This window comes from Poecilia formosa, unplaced genomic scaffold, assembly GCF_000485575.1.
Source record: "Poecilia formosa unplaced genomic scaffold, Poecilia_formosa-5.1.2 Scaffold479, whole genome shotgun sequence".
Taxonomy (NCBI): Eukaryota; Metazoa; Chordata; class Actinopteri; order Cyprinodontiformes; family Poeciliidae; genus Poecilia; species Poecilia formosa.
The window spans coordinates 688-8,988 of record NW_006800418.1 but is presented as its reverse complement, the minus strand read 5'-3'; the positions used below and the strand labels follow the sequence as shown (position 1 = coordinate 8,988).

The window sequence follows — 8,301 nt, the reverse complement described above, 5'->3', positions numbered from 1 at the left end:
CGAACCCACAAACCTGTGTGTCGCGCTTTGTCTGCCACTTCGTGAACCTGCTCACAAGAACACAGATTCATATATTCACCCCGTACCATTAGTTATGTCGGATTTTGCGCCATGGATTTTCTATTTTCTTTATTGTACCGTCTTTATAAAATTTTACTGATTATTAATTATGTATACAGTTACATGTCAGGTTAAATGAAGTTCAGAGTGTGAAAGGCATATGAAAATAAAAACAAAGTGACAATATGTGTAATGAAGAGATCTTCATTACTGGGACTGTTTTTACTTAAGTCACTGTATAGCACTTTAAAAGCACTTCTTGCACTTTATTAACAAGCACTTTATTTAGCACTGCACTTTAAGCAGAGATTTGCACATAAATAACAATTTGCACACGAGAAGTTTTAATTGTATTTATTGAGTATTTTAGTAATTAGCATGTAGCCTTTTGTTCTGGGTTCTGCACAGCTGCTCCTCATTGACAAATGAGGTGGTTGCCTGTGGAGGGAGGATAATTGTTACTCAGAGCAATGAGCCACTGGTGGGTAAAACTGAGCAAATGTTTGTGCATAATCTGTTAAGAGTGGAGTGCTGATATTAAGTGACTCACCCGTCTTTTCTGTGTCCTCTCCAGGGTGTTTGGACAAATACTACCCCAGGGGTCCAGACACCTTTTATAGGTTCCGGGAGAGGCCATTGAAAAGTGTGGGGAGAGAATTGTTTATGGGTTTTTTGTGGTGTTTCATTTGGTGTAAGATAAAATCTAAAATATTTATAAAAAGTACATTTAAATGTTTATATTTAGTAAAATGTATTTTATTTAAATAGGTGGAGATTGGTTAAGTGAGATCCCCCTGTGAATTGGAGGTGGTTGGGTCCAACACAGCTGAGACTATTTAAGCCTGTAGTTTCACCTGTGAAATGATTGAGTGTGACTGTTGATGCTGTGAGAAGAATAAACCCACTGCTGTTTCCACCTGACTCTGCCTCAAGTAGTCTTCCTCGCTGTAAAATCCAACCGCAAAAGGCCGCCTTGTTACAATATGCATAACCAAAACTGTAAATTCAAAATAAATTCAAACTTTCTTTTTGTTTTTTACCTTTTTGGTTGAGTCCATCTTGAGGAAACAGCGACGTGATTCTCGCCTTGATCTCCGGCAGCCGTGAAAGCATGTCCCTGACGTACACGGACGGCGTGGGAGGCAGTGGCGAGGGTGGAGAAGAGCAGAGGCTGGATGACGGAGGATGTGACATATTTCAGTGCTGTGCTTCTTCGGCTGTGGCAAGCCGTTTTAACATAAATTCTGTTTTACCACCTTTACATTCCAGATATCTCAAATTGTTTTGTGACTAGACATTTTAGCGATTTAAGATATCTCTAATTACATTCTAACTAGTCGAAATGACGTCAGATTTACCATTGACCTGTATGGAAACTTTAATTCAAGATATCTAAAAATTAATTAGACTATCTGAAATACACATTTCACATATCTACAATTAAATTATGACTAGTCATAAAGTAAATTCAAGATATCTTGATTTTGGTTTTGACTACTCATAATGCTAATTAAATATATCTCTAATGTGACTCCATAATTCAAGATATCTTAAATGTATTTTTGGATAGCACAGCACAAGGACAAAAACGCACTGCTGTTAGTGCTCTACCTGAATGTCAGAATGGCGGGGAATTTTCTGCGGTGCCCCAGGTCCAGCTGTCCCAGCACTGTAAAAAAATACGTATATTTAACGATTATAAGCAGTAAAACTAGAGGTGTGGCGATCCATCGGCCACCGATCATAATCGGCCGCCGATTATGATCGGTGGCCGATCCGATCATAATCGGCCACCGATCATAATCGGCCACCGATCATAATCTGCCGACTTCCGTGAAAACGTGTATGATCGGTGGTCGCCGATCGCTGTCTCTTGTTGCCAAAACCGATCACTTGCAACTCACGTCGCAGTTCGCGTGTGCAGCTGTTCTCTTCTATCCTTCTCACTGCGCAAGCGCGCAGCAGCATATCCTGTCATGTGGAACTATAAAGCTCTGAGTGAACGGGGAAGTTTGCGTGTTGCGCTGGAAAAAAATTACCTCGGTGGTGAAGCACGTCAAGATGCATCAACACAACGAATCTAACATGGAATTTAAAAACAAGCACTTGACGGAGTTTGGCTACATCGAAGCCCAATGCAGACACCCGGAGCGGCCAGATAGCAGGTAAAGCACCGCACAACTACCAACACTCACCTGGATTAGCATCACGGTCAGAAAGCTAAACACATAACCCGACAAATAATTGAAGTCTTCTAGCTGGCGGTGTAAGTCGCTGGTTCTGCTCTCGCTGTTGGACCGCCGCTACGAGCTACTGATATTTCACAGACGTAGCTTCGCTTCTGCTCCACCCGCAGTGAACTTTCACACTGAACGTCTGCTTAAAGCTGCAGCATGTAACTTAAGCAAACAAACAACAACAACAAAAAAATATATTTGGTATGTATCAAAACTTTTTCTATGTCCTAACATAAGACAGATAATCTCAGAAAAAAATCGAGCCAGCATTACTCAGCTAGTCAAGCTGTAAGGACGTTTTGATTCAGTAACTCAGGATTGTTTATTTTGATGCAGCCTGCATTTGACATTGAATGAATGTTTCCTCTTTTTACATTATTTGATATAGCCAGTGTTTTGAGATTTATTTGACTCATGTATAATTTATGGAAATGAGAGCCTTGCTGTAAATATTATTTTACTGATTACAGGTTTTTCAATTGTCCTTTAGAATGAATAGCTGCTGTATGGTCCCTGCAAGTATTATGCTTGTTTTATGTCTAAGTTAGGTGAATTTATTGCCAGATCGTTTTTCCATTTTGCCACATCACATAGAAACATTTATACCTAAAGCATTTATTAACATCCAATCCAGGGGCCTCATGCATAAAGTGTGTGTGCGCACAAAAAAAGTGCAGTCCCATATTTTACACTAAAGTTGCCATGTATAAAAATTAACTTTGTGTCAAAGTTTGCGCAAATATACGCACAATTTTTGCTGATGTGAAAATGTGCAGCAGCCATGCAAACTTCTTCTGTGAACAATATCAAACCACAAAGCGTCAAAACTCACCTAAATACACTGAAATCTGACTACATTCAGTGTTATTTAGGCAAAGAAGCACCAAACCGATGTTTTTCATGATTTTAATATTTCATTGCTTAAACGTAAACGGTGAAACTGAACCACATTTACCCCCAGAATATAAGCTAACACTCACACAAAATAAAGAAAATAAAAGGATGTGAAAACCTCGCTTGAATGTAAATAGTACTTTTCCTCAGTTTTTGTCTCATAAAGATGTAATGCATTGGTCTGTGCGCCAAAGCGCATGAAATGCATCTATGGGGTAATTTCATTCTCACTAAAAATAAATAAATAAATAAATAAATAAAACTTGGTTGGACCAGCAGATTAACTCCAAACAGGTTTGATTATTTTTAAGGTGATTAAGGTGTGTATAAACCCGTATGTACGTAGCTACACAAAAATGTGGCGCATTGTGGAGCATTTTGCCTCTTATGGAGAACTTTGCCAATGGAAGGATTCAGAGGGAGCATTTGTACAGAGATCATATTTATCTTCTGTTGATGATGGTTTATTAGTGTTTAGATTAGTCCAGACTGATCATCCTAGAGCTCTGAGCAAAACTTAAAGAAAGAGCAGTGCGTACTACCGGTACCGGTGCAACTGCAATCATCGAGCTGCCAGCTTTGTGAATGCGCCTTTCTGGACAGAAAGCATCTTTATTCTGCAAATGTACAACTTATGCACATGATTCTAATATTTAGAATAAACGTCCACATTCCGCACTCAAAGACTCTCTGACACACTGTCTATCTTTAAATCCCGGCTGAACGTGCTGCTGTTTAAATGGGCATTTTCACAATCTCTTTATTTATTTTGTTAGAATTTTTTTTCTTTAAAATGTATTTTTATTTGTGTGAGATGACCTTATGTGTCCTGAAAACACCTTTTAAATAAACTATGTAATTATTATTATTATAAATACTCATACTGCTACAAACAAGCATATTGCCATGGTTACTGCTTCACGTGGTGGCAGACTTCTGGGTGTTTATATTAATTTACATATATAATTATGGGTGGCGACATTGTAGACCAGCAGCTGCGCTCTATTTCCCGCAGATTAGGATTTATAAAGGAAAGGTGTGCAGCTACGTGCGTGCGCATGACTTTATGCATCCCATTTTTTTGTGCGCCACACTTTTCTAAATTTTTCCATAGTCCAAGTTTTAGTGTGAAAACTGTGCAGTCTTTCACGCATGAGGCCCCTAGTCTCAAAAGTTAGTATTTTTCCTCTGACGTCTGAAGTAGCATCTCGCATCAAGGCGCCTGAATTCAAACGGACCAATCAGAACCCTGCACCAGGCTCCAGAGCAGATGACGTCTCTACAGCAGCTCCATTCAAGCTTCGTTTTGGACTACGTCGTCAAGCTATCTTTGTTTCACAAAGTTGTTTCTAATCTTGTGATTTAGCCTCATCTACAGCGCCTCTACATTCTCTAAGGTAAGAAGGTAATTTAAGTTTGTTTATATATCACCAGTGTTTTGTTGCAGATAGTGAAGAGCAAATTGTATTACCTTTGTCTACCGCCTTGCATAGCAGCATTCTTACCCAGTGGGGAATGTCTATAAACAACTTTATTATCATGAACCTTCCAATAACTGCTGCCTGGATATTTCTGCCTTGTTGTAAATCAGGTTGAAACTTTAAGTTAGCTAACCTCACAACTGTGTTGTCGATGATGCATTAGTCTTTGATAGCTTGTGTTTTGTATTGCAGATTGCATCGTAATGAACCCCAGTGTATTTTTAATTGTGTGTAAGCAAGTTGAAGGTGACGTTAGTCGACCAAAACTGGCTAAACACCTGAAAAGCAGATGAGTCCAGCAAGGTAACTATGAGTAACTATCATGGTCTGATCCTGAGAAAATTGGTAAAAAAATTATAGAAATGAAGAAATGTGCCAAGTATTGTATCCGAGAAATACAATTTTTCTCACTTTGATTATACAGTTCGAAATATAGGATTATTATAATATATTATCAACTTCAACAGTATTAAGAATTTAATGTGCCATTTTGTTTTCAATCTTATTGTTTATTAATTGCTCTCATTTAGCTATCCCTTCTAATTATTTTTCTGCTCATATTATAAATGGGAAAATGAAAAATAATTACATAAAATCTGGCAATAAAGAAAAAAAAATTAAACAGAATATGAAAAAGAACATAAAATAAAATAAAGAAAAAATAATACTGGACATAAAATTAAAAATTCAATCATACTAATAATGTTAATAGAGTTGAAAATGATAATCTGTTATGCTGTATATTTAAATAAATGGGAACATGTGATTTGTTTTGGATTCAATGTTTGCCACATTAATTATGTTATCAAGAATTTTATTTATTTCCATATTTACCAAAATTGGCAGACTCTACCCTTTTTATATATAACAAGAATTTCTGTATTTGTATATATAGCTGACATTGACATTGTTAAAGTTTTAAATTCTGTTTTTTTTAAATCTCACGTACCTCCAGCGTTGCTGCTGAGACAGTCATGTTGAGCGTCGACAATAAGATTGTCAACAACCACAACCCAACTTTGACCTCTTGTCAGTTATTTCCAGAGTCCTCAGTCTCATCTCAAACATTGGTGCCCTTAAGTGGATCTGGTCCTCCCCATCTTATTTTGGACGATGTGATAAAGGTGACTTACATACTCCACAGATGTTTGGTTTTTGAATCACATGTTACATTTCTGAATGTGACTAAAAAGTGAAAGTTTTAATAGACAAAATTTGCTTAAGTAACTGTGAAACTTTTTTTGCTACACTTATTTACCTAAACAATGTGATAAACTTTATAAATAATAGAAAAAAGTTGAATTACACGTAACTGGATTTTGAAATTTTGAAAAAGGAACTCATACTGACAACTTTTTTGTGGTGAGAGCCCCAGTAACAAAGTTTTTTAGGTGTCTGTGTCCTGTTCCTGAAGGTAATATAAATCATGAATGCATATTCCTACTTCAAACCCTGATGTTTTCTGGTTCATTTTCTTGGCAAATTGTGGGGAATTAGCTCAAAGGGTAGAGTACTCGCTTAGCATATGAGCGTTACCGGGAACAATGCCCACATTCTCCAGAATGTCTGAGTCGGTTGTGCTTTTCATTTAAGATTGAGCTTCTTGTTAAGTACCGCAATCTGCTGTAGACGAAGTCAAGGCTTTTCACAGAGCTCCTTTTATGTTCATTTGAATTGAATCTACTGAATCATGAGATTTTTTTGATCGTTTTTGTTGGACATGTGTGGGGAATTAGCTCAAATGGTAGAGTGCTTGCTTTGCATGTGGGAGGTAGTGGGATTGATGCCTGCATTCTCCAAAAGACTTTCTCTGTAGTACTCAGTCTCTTAACTGTCCCATCACTGATCAAGTATTTCCTGAAGTCTTCCTCAAATGTCTATACACAAAACCGAGTGCCATAATGGATGTTATGGCATTTGCATTCTTTGCTCTTTTCTCATCATAAGAGTCCATGGAAGAATTGAAACAACGAGCATTGGAGTTTTGACCAAAAACTTACATTCCAGTGTGATCTTCTTTAAATAACCATAATAGACCAAAATTACAGACAAAGCTTAATTATTTCTGAGGCCACTTCACAACTTAAAGCTTACAACAAGGATGGGATTTGAACCCACGCGTGCTGAGCACAATGGATTAGCAGTCCATCGCATTAACCACTCTGCCACCTCGTCTTTGCTTAAAGTAAGAAGAAGAGAAGTAGCGGGATCAATACCCGCATTCTCCAGAATGTCTCTGTCTCGCTCAATTGTACTTTTCATTTCAGATCGAGTATCTTGTCAAGTACCACAATCTGCTGTAGACGATGTCAAGGCTTTACAAAGAGCTCTTTTGATGTTCATTTGAATTGAATCTACTGAAAATCGTGAGATTTTTTTATCGTTTTTGTTGGACATGTGTGGGGAATTAGCTCAAGTGGTAGAGCGCTCGCTTTGCATGTGAGAGGTAGCGGGATCGATGCCCGCATTCTCCAGAATGTCCTTGTCTCAGTCATTTGTACTTTTCATTTCAGAACAAATATCTTGTCAAGCACCTAAATCTGCTGTAGACGAGGTCAAGGCTTTACACAGAGCTCCTTTTATGTTCATTTGAATTGAATCTACTGAATCATGAGATTTTTTTATCGTTAATCTTGTACATGTGTGGGGAATTAGCTCAAGTGGTAAAGCGCTCGCCTTGCATGTGAGAGGTAGTGGGATTGATGCCTGCATTCTCCAAAAGACTTTCTCTGTAGTACTCAGTCTTTTAACCGTCCCATCACTGATCAAGAAGGGGAGAGGATCAAGCTTTGCACAGGAGTCCTTTGCTGTTCTTGATTCAAATCTATTGAAAATCGTGAGATTTTTTGATCCCTTTTCTTGTCCCACAGTGGGGAATTAGCTCAAGTGGTAGAGCGCTCGCTTAGCATGCGAGAAGTAGCGGGATCGATGCCCGCATTCTCCAGAATGTCTCTGTCAATTGTACTTTTCTTTTCAGATCGAGTATCTTGTCAAGTACCAAAATCTGCTGTAGACGAGGTCAAGGCTTTACACAGAGCTACTTTTATGTTCATTTGAATTGAATCTACTGAAAATCGTGAGATTTTTTGATCGTTTTTGTTGGACCTGTGTCGGGAATTAGTTCAAGTGGTAGAGCGCTCGCTTTGCATGTGGGCGGTAGTGGGATTGATGCCTGCATTCTCCAAAAGACTTTCTCTGTAGTACTCAGTCTTTTAACCGTCCCATCACTGATCAAGAAGGGGAGAGGATCAAGCTTTGCACAGGAGTCCTTTGCTGTTCTTGATTCAAATCCATTGAAAATCGTGAGATTTTTTGTATCCCTTTTCTTGTCCCAGTGTGGGGAATTAGCTCAAGTGGTAGAGCGCTCGCTTAGCATGCGAGAGGTAGCGGGATCGATGCCCGCATTCTCCATGATGTCCTTGTCTCAGTCAGTTGTACTTTTCATTTCAGATCGAGTATCTTGTCAAGTACCACAATCTGCTGTAGACGAGGTCAAGGCTTTACACAGAGCTCCTTTTATGTTCATTTGAATTGAATCTACTGAAAATCGTGAGATTTTTTGATCGTTTTTGTTGGACCTGTGTCGGGAATTAGTTCAAGTGGTAGAGCGCTCGCTTTGCATGTGGGCG

At 38.4% G+C, this 8,301-nt stretch overlaps 4 non-coding genes across 4 annotated transcripts; 3 read left to right on the top strand and 1 right to left on the bottom strand.

Moving 5' to 3' along the window:
• Positions 1 to 6,765: 6,765 nt before the first annotated feature.
• Positions 6,766 to 6,847, bottom strand: trnas-gcu (transfer RNA serine (anticodon GCU)). Its single transcript has one exon. It is a non-coding gene; the product is annotated as a tRNA-Ser (tRNA).
• Positions 6,848 to 7,073: 226 nt separating this feature from the next.
• trnaa-ugc (transfer RNA alanine (anticodon UGC)) lies at positions 7,074 to 7,146 on the top strand. Its single transcript has one exon. It is a non-coding gene; the product is annotated as a tRNA-Ala (tRNA).
• Positions 7,147 to 7,543: 397 nt separating this feature from the next.
• Positions 7,544 to 7,616, top strand: trnaa-agc (transfer RNA alanine (anticodon AGC)). The gene has a single exon. It is a non-coding gene; the product is annotated as a tRNA-Ala (tRNA).
• Positions 7,617 to 8,010: 394 nt separating this feature from the next.
• Positions 8,011 to 8,083, top strand: trnaa-agc (transfer RNA alanine (anticodon AGC)). The gene has a single exon. It is a non-coding gene; the product is annotated as a tRNA-Ala (tRNA).
• The last annotated feature ends 218 nt before the right edge of the window (positions 8,084 to 8,301 follow it).